This window comes from Pseudophryne corroboree, chromosome 11, assembly GCF_028390025.1.
Source record: "Pseudophryne corroboree isolate aPseCor3 chromosome 11, aPseCor3.hap2, whole genome shotgun sequence".
NCBI lineage: Eukaryota > Metazoa > Chordata > Amphibia > Anura > Myobatrachidae > Pseudophryne > Pseudophryne corroboree.
Genome location: NC_086454.1, coordinates 174,706,517 through 174,721,240, shown reverse-complemented (window position 1 = coordinate 174,721,240; position 14,724 = coordinate 174,706,517).

Genomic DNA, 14,724 nt, shown 5'->3' with positions numbered 1-14,724 from the left:
CTGGCCAGCTTCTAGTTAGTCAAATTCAAGAACTTACTCAGATGGTTCAGGATCTGTCCCTCCGGGTGAGGTCACAGGAAGATCTGTTACGGACTTCCCCGAGGGTCATCCCTGAACCAAAAATGCATCTGCCTGACCGTTTTTCTGGGGATAGAAAACAGTTTTTTAATTTTAAAGAGTCTTGTAAACTTTATTTTCGTTTAAGACCAGTCTTCTCAGGTACGGAGGCTCAGCGGGTTGGAATTATTATTTCTCTGCTTCAGGGGGACCCTCAGACCTGGGCTTTTGGTTTAAAGACAGACGATCCGGCCTTATCGTCTGTAGACGCCTTTTTAAAATCTTTAGGGCTATTGTATGACGACCCTGATAGAGAGGCGTCCGCTGAGAGTCAGTTGCGTGCTCTTAGACAGGGTAGGAATCCCGCAGAGAATTATTGTACGGAGTTTCGCCGTTGGTCGAACGACTGTGGATGGAATGACCCAGCTCTGCGCAGTCAGTTTCGCCTCGGCTTATCTGAATCTATAAAAGACAGTCTCCTTCAGTATCCCGCTCCTGAGACTCTCGATAAACTCATGGAGCTCTCTATTAAGATAGATCGTCGGCTCAGAGAGCAGAGGGCTGAAAAAGGGGCATCTGTCGGGTCTACTCCTTGTGTGCTTTCCATTCCTGTAGACATGGAGGAGCCTATGCAGATAGGTCTCTCCAAACTGTCTCCTGAAGAAAGAACCAGGAGGCAAAATTCTGGTCTTTGTTTATACTGTGGAGGTAAGGGACATTTTGCCCGTAGTTGTCCGAACAAATCGGGAAACTTCCTGACCAAGTGAATTGTGAGGGGGTTCACTTTGGTCTGCAGCTCATCTCCTCAAATAACTCACTGTTAGTTCCTGCTAAAGTTTCCTTTGGCAGCCTCTGTTCCTCGGTCTCTGCTTTTGTGGACAGTGGAGCTGCAGGGAACTTTATGGATTTAACATGGGCCAAGGCCTTAGGTATTCCTCAGTTAACCTTGGGTAGGTGTGTCACCATGCATGGTTTAGATGGGAGTCCCTTGTCCAATGGGGTTATTTCTCTAGGTACACCTCCTGTTTTACTCTCGGTGGGAGCCCTGCATTCTGAAAAGATTGAGTTTTTCCTTACTCATTGTCCAGCAGTTCCTGTGGTTCTGGGTCACCCTTGGCTGGCCTTTCATAATCCCATCATTGATTGGCAGTCGGGGGAGATCTTACAATGGGGTACCATCTGTAATAAAGAATGTATTACGCTTCCTATCCGAGTAGCTGCCGCCGTTCCTGCACCCATTCCTGAGGAATATCAGGATTTTGTTGACGTGTTTTCCAAGGGCAATGCGGATATTCTGCCTCCCCATAGGCCTTACGATTGTGCCATTGAGCTAATTCCTGGTGCCACGTTGCCGAAAGGAAGGTTATATGCATTGTCTGGTCCTGAAACTGTGGCCATGAATGAGTATGTGAAAGAAAGCCTTGGGAAAGGTTTTATCAGGCCATCTAAATCCCCTTTAAGTGCAGGTTTCTTCTTCGTAGAGAAGAAGGATGGTTCACTCAGACCCTGCATTGACTTTAGAGCTTTGAATAAAATCTCAGTAAAGAATACTTACCCTCTGCCGCTGATCTCTGTCCTCTTTGATCAGCTACGTTCGGCTGTGATTTTTTCTAAGATTGACCTTAGAGGAGCATATAACCTCATCAGAATCAAGTCAGGGGATGAGTGGAAAACGGCATTCAGTACTCAATCAGGCCACTATGAGTATCTGGTTATGCCATTCGGCCTGTCAAACGCTCCGGCAGTTTTCCAGGATCTCATTAATGATGTGCTCCGTGAATTTCTTGGAAGATTCGTTGTAGTCTACTTAGACGATATTTTGATATATTCTGACTCTGTAGAACAACATGTTACCCAGGTGCGTCAGGTGCTAAAGAAATTACGTGAAAATCACCTATATGCCAAACTGGAGAAGTGTGAATTTCATGTCACGGAGGTATCCTTTTTAGGGTACATTATTTCCCCTCGGGGATTCCGTATGGAACCAAAGAAGCTCCAAGCCATCCTTAGTTGGGCGCAACCCACCAACTTAAAAGCAATTCAGCGCTTTTTAGGGTTTGCGAACTACTATAGAAGATTTATTCACTCTTTCTCTGACCTAGTTGCTCCCATTGTGGCACTTACTAAGAAGGGAGCAGATCCTACCAATTGGTCATGTGAAGCTGAGTTATCTTTTCAGGCCTTGAAACAAGCCTTTGTCTCAGCCCCTGTCCTTAGACATCCCAACCCAGAATTGCCTTTCATTGTTGAGGTTGATGCCTCGGAGGTTGGAGTTGGGGCTATCCTTTCTCAGAAGGATCCAGATTCCCTTGAATTACATCCTTGTGCCTTTATGTCCAGGAAATTCTCATCTGCAGAATCCAACTACGATGTTGGTAACCGGGAATTGCTGGCTATTAAATGGGCTTTCGAGGAGTGGAGGCATTGGCTTGAAGGAGCGACCCATACCATTTCAGTTTTGACTGATCACAAAAATCTTCAATACATTGAATCTGCTAAACGACTGAATGCCCGGCAAGCTCGTTGGGCTTTATTTTGTACTCGTTTCAAATTCATTATCACCTTCAGGCCAGGTTCCAAGAATACTAAGGCAGATGCCCTGTCACGCAGTTTTCTTCCAGTTCAAGACAATAGTCCTGTTACTCCCATACTTCCATCTTCAGTCATTCGGGCAGGCCTCACACAGGATGTATTTACCCAGTTAAAGCTGCTTCAACATCAAGCTCCTGGAAATACTCCTGCTGGTCGTCTTTTTGTCCCTGAGTTTTTGAGAGCTACTGTTTTGGCGGAGTTTCATGATAGCAAGGTTGCCGGGCATCCGGGAATCGCTAAGACTTTGGAATTAGTCTCCCGCTCAGTATGGTGGCCTGGTCTTTCCAAAGACATTAAAGAGTTTGTTTTTTCTTGTCAGGTCTGTGCACAGCATAAAGTTCCCCGTTCTTTGCCTATAGGTCAACTTATGCCCTTGAATGTTCCCCTTAGGCCATGGTCGCATATCTCCATGGATTTTGTGGTGGACCTCCCTCTGTCAGCCGGATGCCGAGTCATATGGGTGGTAGTGGACCGTTTTAGCAAAATGGCCCATTTCATTGCTCTTCCCCGATTGCCATCTGCCCAGGGATTGGCAGTCTTGTTCCTCCGCCATGTTTTCAGACTCCATGGCTTACCCACTGATATTGTTTCTGATAGGGGTCCACAATTCATTGCACAATTTTGGAAGTCTTTTTGTGCTTCGTTAAAGATGAAATTATCTTTAACGTCCGGTTATCATCCCCAATCCAATGGGCAGACTGAGCGAGTTAACCAATCTCTAAAACAATATTTGCGTTTGTACTCGGCCAAACTCCAAAATGACTGGTCTGAGTTTCTTCCTTTGGCGGAGTTTGCTTATAATAATGCCTGTCATTCCTCCACCAATGTGTCTCCATTTTTTGCAGTTTTTGGTTTTCACCCCAGAGCTAATTCATTTTTTCAACATTCCTCTGTCTCCTCTCTGGCCCTGACCTCTCATCTTAAACTTATTTGGAAAAAAGTGCACTTGGCCCTCAGAAAAGCAGCATTCCGGGAAAAAAGATTTTCTGACAGGCTCCGGCGGCCGTGCACTTTTAAAGTAGGAGACAGGGTGTGGTTGTCGACTCGCAACATTAAACTTCGACAAACCTCAGCCAGATTGGGTCCTAGATTTATTGGACCATTTCTCATTATCAAAAAAGTCAATCCAGTTGCTTTCCGGTTACGTTTACCAAAAACTTTACGGATCGGAAATACCTTCCATTGCTCATTACTGAAACCATATGTTTCGTCCAGTAGATTTCCTCGTAAAATATCTCAGGGGAGATCACCAATAAATGTACAGGGTCAGCAGGAGTTCTTGGTGGAGAAGGTTCTCGATTCCAAGTTGTCCCGGGGTCGGCTTTATTTTTTGGTACATTGGAGAGGTTATGGGCCAGAGGAAAGGTCTTGGGTCCTGGATGAGGATCTTCATGCCCCGAGGCTCAAAAGGGCATTTTTTCGAGAATTTCCTCAGAAACCCGGCTTTAGGGGTTCCTTGACCCCTCCTCAAGGGGGGGTACTGTTAGGCGCCAGGGTCCGCTCGTCGGTGCGGCCCGGCGCCTAGCAACCAGGGACGCCGTGCGCGTACAGCCGCCGGCTCCCTGGCAACGCTAGACGCCGGGCGCACGGAGCCGCTCTGACCTTAGCAACGGGGACGCCACGTTCAGCCGCGTTCCCCGTTGCTGGGTCTGTCCTGATTACCTCATGGTGTGCTGGCCGTGCAGCATGCAAGCTGCACGGCATTTCAGTTGATTACCCTGTCTGGATTTTGATTGGAGGGTTCCTGAATAAAGGCACCCTCAGGACTCCTTACAGACGCCGGTGATAGCTTCCTGTTTGCCTGTGTCTGCTACAGAGAGTTTCCAGTCCTGCTCAATCCGGTTGTTCCTGTCCTCAGAGATCCTGTACTCGGAAGTTTGTCATCTGTTCCTGGAGTCTGACCGAGCACCTTTAACATCTTGTGGTGTTCGTGAGTCGCGGCTCAGCCGTGTGTTGCGGCTTGTCCGCTTACTGTTTATTATTTAGTTTACTTGTGTTCTGGAGCTTTTGCGGAGGATTCCGCTCCCACAGATCCACTCTGGTATCCAGCGGTGCTGGATAGGAGTAACGGATCAGGGGATCTTTGGTTGTCCTTTTCCCTGGCGGCTAGTCCGCACATACCTTTGGTTTAAGTTAGTTAGCTTGTAACCCCTGACCTGGTTGCTTAGTCAGAGGGCCCCTTGTTATCACCCTGTCTCGGACTTCCCCTTGTCTCCCTTTAAGACCTGCGGGGGCATCGGGGTTGGGCAGACATAATCCGCCCTTCGAACGCGGCTGCCATGGGCTCAAGCAACCATAGTCTCGCAGGGGATTTCTGATAACACGGGCGAGACAACGGAGTTAGGGTGCCAGGGGTTACTAGGCTCTCCTGCTCCCACAACCAGCTTATTTTCCCTGTACTCAGACCTCTGCCATAAGATCTCCTCCGGTCTGGAGTACAGGAATCATAACACTCTACTAGTGGTGGAGACAGTGAGTCTGTTGTTGAGTTTGAGAGGGGGTGCAGCAGTCGGTAGTAACAGCTGTGGGGGCAGATCGGGTCAATGGGGTTGCAGTAGAGGAGGTACTGTCGAAAGTCTACATATGCTATTTGGGAGGGGGGGAGTGGCAAACACAGGATTTATAGAGGGAGGTTTCCAAATGCAATGCGGGAGTCTAGAGAAGTGGTAGAAGAACTAGTAATGACTTTGGACATTATGTAAACATTGGTTGTTTTATACACTGGAAACTGTAAGGAATACAGTATTAATATTTAACACTATTGATGGTCTATAGTATAGGTTGCATCAAACATTGAAATACTATAAATAAGTGGTCAGGAAAATGTTAAACATACCATAATAAAATAATACACAAACATAATAGAACCAGTACTGCACTTTCTAAGCACACATTCTCCCACCTCATGGTAAGACTCCTGTCTCTTCTTCCTGGTAGCTACTCTCTGGTCCAGTGCACTGATTGAGGACTCAGATCCACACAAACAGCAAACTTGGTAGAAGAAGCTGCTACCACTGGGCATGCGCAGTAGCTCTGTTTTGGCCCTTAAGCTGCATGATTTGGCAGCAGCTCTCCCATAGCTATTGTAGTCGTAAGTTGAGCCACTTGCCAAAAGTAGAGGGGGGGGGGAGTTTCCGGACAATCAGAGCCCCCCCTCCCCCCCCCCCTCCCCTGCATTTGGCTATGGGAGGGGTGCCATCGGCAGTCTTCTTCAGCTGTGGGGGCACAGCGAGTCGGCAGGGGGTAGGTGACCTGGGTTTCATAGTGGAAGCTGGAAGATAGACATCACCACTTCTCTGTGCTGAGTAGCCCAGGCACCTCTGATTGTCCAGTGTCACAAAAGGGTGCGGAGAGAACAGGGATAAGGTAAGGCGATAGCTGCCCTCACTGCTTTTTCCACATCTGGAGGCTCTCTACGTTATCCTGAGATGGCTATTTCTGCTGTGGGGTACACTGGGCTACACAGGGAATAACATCGGGGTGTAGAGTAGGATCTTGATCCGAGGCACCAGCAGGCTCAAAGCTTTGACCTTCCCAAGATGCATAGCGCCGCCTCCTCTGTAACCCCACCTTCGTGCACAGGAGCTCAGTTTTGTAGTTGTTGCCATGCAGTAAGCAGGCATACAACAGGGGGAGTGGGGGGGGGGGGCTTTTCCAGCAAACTCTGAGAAGAGCTTTTCTAAGTAAAAAATGAAGACTTCAAAGGCTGCAGCAGTGACTCTGAGTGTTAGATGTCAGTCTGACATCTCCTGCTTACAGCGGAGGCTCCGGTTTGCTCCTCGTTAGTCACACACCCACTGAAGTTCTCCTGGCCACACTCAGGGAGGAGGTAAGTGGGTCCCCTAGGCGGGTCCCGCTAAAATCGCGATCTGGCGCGGCCGGTGGGAGGCGGGCCGCACGCGCTGTTGTGGACACTGTGGTCGGGCAGGGACTCCACTAAACCACCAGGGCAAGGGCACAGGTCGTTTTTTTTTTACCTCACAAAAAACGTGTTATTAATAGCCCATAGTACCAGTGGTGAAGTCCAGCAGGGTGATAAGGCTTGGACCTGTAGCCCCTCCCCCAGCCCCAGGACACCATCAATAGTAATGTTCCCACCCTGGAGCTGCATATCTCTCTCTCCCTCACTCCCAGTCAGTGTTTGGGCGCCATTACACAGAGCAGCACTTTTCCTGGAACTGTTTGGGCAAATCCTCCTGTGTAAAGCCACCTGCCTGTCAGCGCTGTGCATTTTACAAGACACTTAAGTATTCTACATGTCTGTTGACAGTGTTAGATAAGAAACAGTCCATTTGGTCAGGGTTATATAGTACAAGTACCCTATCTAACATTTAGCTTACTGTATCTCACATACTCTTTGTTTTTATCTGTCTGTAATATCTTTTACAAAATACAAATATATCAAATATATAATCTATCTATTTATGAATCTATCTATCAGTCTGTCTATCTATCCTTGCATCAGTCTTTCTTTCTCTCTTTCTGTTTCTCTTTTTGTGCCTAGCTCTTGTCCTTGCTCTCCCTCCTTCCCTTTCGCCCACGCATTCTCTCCCACGCTCTCTATCTCCCTTTTCACCCCTCCTTATAATGAATTCCTTATTTTAGCTCTTCTATTTATAACCCATTGCAACGCATAGCAGGCAGTGGCAATGCCAACCTCTCCTTCCAAATACTGCTACACCCGAAAATCTATACTTACCAGAACCATCAGTATTACCAGTCTCCCTTGCACACATTCAGGGACAGTGTCAGCATGTTTACACTGCAATGCCATCAATCTAAGAGCAGTTCATATTTACACAATGGTAAAAACACTTTATTTTCATGCAGTTATAGAGAGCAATACACAGATCTCCATTACTGTTCCCATATACCGGCAATCCTTGTATGTACAATCCTACCTGTACCTGCTAATCTATACAGGGCTAGCAACAGCAACTTTGTTGACTAATTCATTATTGGGTAATTATTAGGCGCACATCCTAACTTGAGTATGCTGATAAACAAGTATTACTATAATTATTTATACATTCTGCCAGTACCTGGACGTTTTCAGTGCTAATATGTACAACTTCATCTGTTACTAAAGTTGTACATCTCACCATTAGGGACCCCAAACTCATGGATTTGTTGTATGCAGTCCTATGTGGCTGAGAACAATATTCCATGAGTCCAGCGTTACCATAAGTGCGGCAGATGCTGTGGCTGCACTTACTGGCGCCGCAAGCTGGATAACTGCTTATAGCAGTGGTTTCCAAACTTTTTTGAATCACGGCGCCATAGAATATCCGAATAATTTTCACGGCACCACTAGGCAAAACATTTCTTATTGAGAAATTTAGAAAGAAATATTACATTAAGTAGATCACGTTTATATGTCATCCTTAGGGTCAGTTGTGTGGTGAGGGACAGGATTTGCTTCTGTTTGGCCACATATTTTATGACTGGCAGCCACCAGCACTGGTTTTGCCTATTATATTGACCATGAATAATTTGAATTGGTCCTGGACCACCAACCCAGGGCACCCCTGCAAGTGTCCCGAGGCACCCCAGGGAGCCACGGCACACAGTTTGGGAACCTCTGGCTTATAGGAATAAATTCAATATAATCAAATCCCCTGTGTATTATGCTTTATCAATCGGTGTGGAGAGGGGGGCGGGGCGTATTGGGACCGCATTTAGTATGTTTTGTTTTATGTCACCTGGTGTCCATATATATAGTTGGAAAGGAAAATCCCAGAGTTTCATATTAAAAGATAAGCTCATCTCTTTAAATCTCACTACTTAATGTTAGCACTTGCCACAGCTTGCTGGCCACTACATTTGCCACAAAGAGTGTATTGCAGGGTTACTAGCATGTCCCGCAGGGTTACTAGCATGTCCCGCAGGGTTACTAGCATGTCCCGCAGGGTTACTAGCATGTCCCGCAGTGTTACTAGCATGTCCCGCAGCGCATACCAAGCCTACTCACTTACACACTGTATGAAATAGGTACACACAACTAATACTAAGTCATATTTAACTCTTTCATCACACATCTTGGTAAACTTGGATGTGACTATACAAAGGCCATTATGTACCATTATAGTTACACTGTACAGTATGTGATTTAAATGGACATCAGTGCCAAACACATTAGGTGCAAAGTTGATGACAGTCATAGTATAATACAAAGAGTTTGTGTATCTTACACTAACATCATAGGGTTAAACAATAAACTGACGGATACCAAAATAGTAAATGAAAACATGAATTTGGACAAAATTGGAACTGAGATATAAAGAAGTAACAATAATAAGTGGATAGAAATGTGCCAGGATTCCATAAACCGCATTGTCCCCTTAATCTAAATAAACCCTCAACAAGAATCAGGGAGAATGAATAGTTGAAAGCTCAACCTGTATATAGTTAATGTAAGTCTTGCTAGATCTATATATATAGCTTGTATTCAATGTACATATTTAGTCTCTGGTATACATTTTTACTGTAATGTAAAAATAGCATTAGGAGCTAATTTTAGAGCTTCTCCTGATTAATAAAACTCCTCCGTCTCTCTCCTACATCACTCCTTCTCTCTCTTGTTCTCCCTCCCTTTTCCATTCTCAAAATCAGCGGTTGCCTGTGTAACTCATTGAAAGCCTAAGCTCTTTCTTTCCTCTGTTCTGCTATTTCCAGTCTAAAGTCCTTTATATTTTTTTTTTTTTTGCTTTTACATTTTGCTTTTATCATCTGCAAGTCTAAGAAAAAATATTATTGTTCTTTATTGATTTTACTTTATCTGTGTCCTTGTAGCTGCTTTCTTTCTATTCTGCAGCTTCTCTGTCCATGGTGCTGAGGCTGAACTGATTTTTCTGTCTTCTAATTAGTGTGCAATCATTTTTACTAAGAAGAACTTTGCCTATGGGCCTAATTCAGACCTGTTCGCTCGCTAGGTTTTTTTTGCAGTCCTGCTTTCGTATAGTCGCCGTCCCCAAAGGGGAGTGCATTTTCGCTTTGCAAGTGTGCGAACACATGTGTAGCAGAGTTGTACAAACAGATCTTGTGCAGTCTCTGAGTAGACCAGGACTTACTCAGACGCTGCAAACACTTCAGCCTGTCCAGGACCAGAATTGACATCAGGAACCCTCCCTGCAAATGCATGGACACACCTGCGTTTTTCCAACCACTCCCAGAAAACGGTCACTTGCCACCCACAAGCGGCTTCTTCCTGTGACTCTTAGTGGATTCTTCGCACAAACCCATCACTGAGCGGTGATCCGCTTTGTACCCGTGCGACGCACCTGCGCATCGCAGTTTAGACTTGATCTCCCGTTGTACAAAATGCAGCCTAGCGATCAGGTCTGAATTAGGCCCTATAACAGGAGGCATCTTCCCGCCTCAGTTCTTTAGTCTTAAGCAGGGCCGGTTCTAGCCCTTTTGGCGGCCCGGGCTGGAAATAGGGGCGTGGCTTCATACAGGGGGCGTGGTCAGTTACGCCCCCTGTAGAGTTGTGCCCCCATTTGTGCTCCCTGTAGAGTAGCGCCGCTTACACAAAAAAATAATAATTAATACTTACTATCCCCGCTCCTGATTCCCGACCGCTGCAGACCTCCGCCGGCGCTGCTCCTCTCCTCGGATCTATGGGAGAGACGTCATGACAGCTCTCCCATAGCACAGCATAGATAGACACTAGAGGTCAATTATGACCGCTAGCATCTGTGTCAGTGCCACAATGCTGTGGGATACTGTGATGATGTCATCACGCACCGCACAGCAAAGGTCCTCTCCACAAAGGGAAACTAGATGGGTAGCGTCTAGTTCCCTTCACAGCGGGGGACCAGCGGGGGACACAGCGGACACAGCGGGGGGCACAGCAGCACAGTAGCGGATCTTGCCATGGTGCGGCGCCCTCTGGAAGGCGGCGTCCCGGGCAAAAGTCCTGCTTGCCCGTGGCAAGATCTGCTACTGGTCTTAAGGGTCTATGCAACCAAATTGCATGCTAATTCTCATGGCTGCATATGCATGATCTCATTTTCTGAACATGAGCCGTGAGATAGCCTTAGCAAACAGGTGTACGTTCAACTCTGTACTAGCTCAGAAGATGCTGTTTTAAGTTCCAAATTGTCTGCCTGACTCTTCTCAGAGTGCACACCCACCATCATGATACTCAGAAACACAAAAAAACAATACCTGACTAGTGTTGTGTGGAAAATGCTCATGATGAAATCAGTACAAACTTTGTCTACCCTATCACCACCTTATATCGATCTCTTGCATTAATGTGGTTGGTTATGATTTTCTGCTGCTTCTTGGTTTTGCTTCATTTATGACTTTAGTTAACTGTGAGAGAGAGGGGGACATTGGGACTTATCGCTTCTTTTGTGTTTGAATATTTTTATTACATTTGCTTAAAAGCAGCTATAAATTTTACTTCCAGAAGTAGTGCAACTGGAAGATACAAAGGGGGTCACTCCGACCCGATTGCACGCTGCACTTCTTCGCAGCTATGCGATCGGGCCGGAACTGCACATGCGCGGCAGCCACATTGCACAGGTGCGCCGTTGCCGGGCAGTGACGGCGCAAACAAGAAAGCGATCGCAGCAACGACCTCTAGAAGATTGACTGGAGGAAGGCGTTCTGGGGCGTCAACTGACCGTTTTATGGGAGTGGTACGGCGAACGCAGGAATGTCCAGGTGTTTGGAGGGCGGCTATGTGACATCAATTCCAGGACCTGCATCGCTGGATCAATCGCACAGGGTAAGTAACTGTTACCCTGGTCTAGTTCCACACATTACTTTTTTTGCATAGCAGGGCTGCACAAGCGGTCGCAGCCCTGCTATGCAAAAAAGCCCTCCCCCATAGGCAGAGTCGAGTTGATCGCACGGGCAGCAAAAAGTTGCTACATGCGATCAACTCGGAATGACCCCCAAAATACATCCCATAATAAGTATAGCACAATACCTAACATCAGGGACGACCGTGGTCAGAAAAATGCTGTTTGCTTTCCAGTAAACAGGGGACTGATTGTAAACTAGGATTGTCAGCTCTTTTTATCATTTCAGTTATCTCATCCTGCAAAATTAAATCTTGTTTCTGCACCAGAGTGCAAAACTAGGTACGCTTATTCCCTGCAATTTCCCTGCAGTTTGTACATAGGTTTACCTTTGTCATGAGCCACTGCTGTGGCTCATTCCTGTTTGTGTTCTGTGTAACTACAGCCTGTCTCCTGTATGTGTGGTCTGAGCAGTTCACCTGTCAGATAGCTCAGGGCCGGCTCCAGGCACATTCGACTGGAGCGGCCGAACAGGGCGCCGGCTATTTAAGGGCGGCTGCCCATTTCAAATATGGTGCCGGCCATCTGCCAATCAGAGCTCGCGGACCGGCAGCAGCGGCTCCTGATTGGCTGCCAGGCCACGAGCTCTGATTGGCTAGAGGACCGGCGCCATATTTGAGATGACCGGCGCCGGAGAACAGCTACAGCGCCGCAGACATCGCGGTGGATCACGGCTGAGTCTGGTCCGGAGGGTGCTGCTGTAGCTCGATCTTGTCCCTGCTGCCTGCATGTAGCTGAGGTCCCAGGAGCAAAGCTCCCAGACCTCAGCATTCTGAACACTGCGCACCACCCATTCCTCTCCGCACGTGGATACAGTTATCTGGCACTGGGGGCATTTGTGTATCTGGCAGCACTGTGGGGGCATTTATGTATCTGGCAGCACTGTGGGGGCATTTTTGTATCTGGCAGCACTGTGGGGACATTTATGTATCTGGCCACACTGTGGTGGCATTTATGTATCTGGCAGCACTGTGGGGGCATTTATGTATCTGACAGCACTGTGGGGGCATTAATGTATCTGACAGCACTGTGGGGGCATTTATGTATCTGACAGCACTGTGGGGGCATTTATGTATCTGACAGCACTGTGGGGGCATTTTTGTATCTGGCAGCACTGTGGGGGCATTTCTGTATCTGTCAGCACTGTAGGGGCATTTGTGTATCTGGCATCCACTGTGGGGGCATTTATGTATCTGGCAGGACTGTGGGGGCATTTGTGTATCTGGAATCCACTGTGGGGGCATTTATGATGTATCTGGCAGCACTGGGGGGGGGAATTTTTGTATCGAGCATCCACTGTGGGGGCATTTATGTATCTGGCAGCACTTTGGGGGCATTTATGTATCTGGCTGCACTGTGGGGGCATTTATGGATCTGGCTGCACTGTGGGGGCATTTATGTATCTGGCAGCACTGTGGGGCATTTATGGATCTGGTAGCACTGTGGGGGCATTTTTGTATCTGGTAGCACTGTGGGGGCATTTGTGTATCTGGCAGCACTGTGAGGGCATTTATGTATCTGTCATCCACTGTGGGGGCATTTAAGTATCTGGCAGCACTTTGGGGGCATTTATGTGTCTGGCAGCGTTGCTGGGGGCATATAATGTGTATCTGGCAGCACTGTGGGGGCATTTATGTATCTGCCAGCGTTGCTGGGGGCATATAATGTGTATCTGGCAGCACTGTGGGGGCATATAATGTGTATCTGGCAGCACTGTGGGGGCATTTCTGTATCTGGCAGAACTGTGGGGGCATCTCTGTATCTGGCAGCACTGTGGGGGCATTTATGTATCTGACATCCGCTATGGGGGCATTTATGTATCTGGCAGCACTGTGGGGGCATTTATGTATTTGACATCCACTTTGGGGGCAATTATGTATCTGACATCCACTGTGGGTGTCATTTATGTATCTGGCATCCACTGTGGGGGCATTTATGTATCTGGCATCCACTGTGGGGGCATTTATGTATCTGGTAGTGCTGCTGGGGGCATGTCTGGCAGCACTATGGGGGCATTTATGTATCTGGCAGCACTGTGGGGGCATTTGTGTATCTTGCTGTACTGTGGGGGCATTTGTGTATCTGGCATCTACTGTGGGGGCATTTATGTATCTGGCAGCACTGTGGGGCCATTTATGTATCTGACAGCACTGCTGTGGGCATATAATGTGTATCTGGCAGCACTGTGGGGGCATTTATGTATCTGGCAGCACTGTGGGGACATTTATGTATCTGGCAGTACTGTGGGGGCAAATTGTGTATCTGTCAGCACTGTGGTGGCAATTTGTGTATCTGGCAGCACTGTGGGGGCATTTATGTATCTGGCAGCACTGTGGGAGCATTTGTGTATCTGGCAGCACTGTGGGGGCATTTATGTATCTGGTATCCACTGTGGGGGCATTTGTGTATCTGGCAGCACTGTGGGGACATTTGTGTATCTGGTAGCACTGTGGGGGTATTTGTGTATCTGGCATGGCACTGCTGGGGGCATATGTGTATCTGGCACTGCACTATTGGGGGCGTATGTATATCTGACACTCTACTGGAACGTTTTGTGTATCTGACACTACACTGGGGACATTATATGTGAGGAACACTACTGTGGGTGTTATATGTAACCTGCTAATTGTATGTGTAGAGGGGGTGTGAAAATAAATATATATATAGAGTTTGGTAATATAAAGTTGCGAGGCCACGCCCACTTTCTTAGGAGGTAGGGGGGGGGGGGGGCGCTTCAAAATTTCTCGCTCAGGGTGCTAGTAGGTCTGGAGCCAGCCCTGAGATAGCTAGGTCATTACCGTGTGTTATCTGTTTCTATTGGATCATCATGCCATGTTTTCCTGCATTCTCAGTGCATTTCTTTTTTTTTTTTATATACATTTTATTCATGAGAAGACATGGATAGGAATGAAAAACACAGGTGACCTACGCAGAGGCCATTTGGGCACAGATCTAAAGATAAACCAAAACTAAAAACTAATAAAAGATTTGTAGGTAATACAATGCTTTCCCTTTTATTACCCAGCTTGCCCTTCACCTGAGGCCGGCTAGAGCTTACTGGTTCCTGTATGTACCTGTGCCTGGTCCCTGTCCTATGGTGGAATCTTGAATGTGTGCAGTTGGTGCTATCACAGTGCTTGTGATACCCGGTCCAGTTTGCATCCTGTGTGTCCTGTCCTGCCAGTCCAGAGCACATTATTCCTGTCACCTGAGTTCCTGATTGTGCATTGGGAGACCTAGCTGGAAGTACTTTCAGACAGCT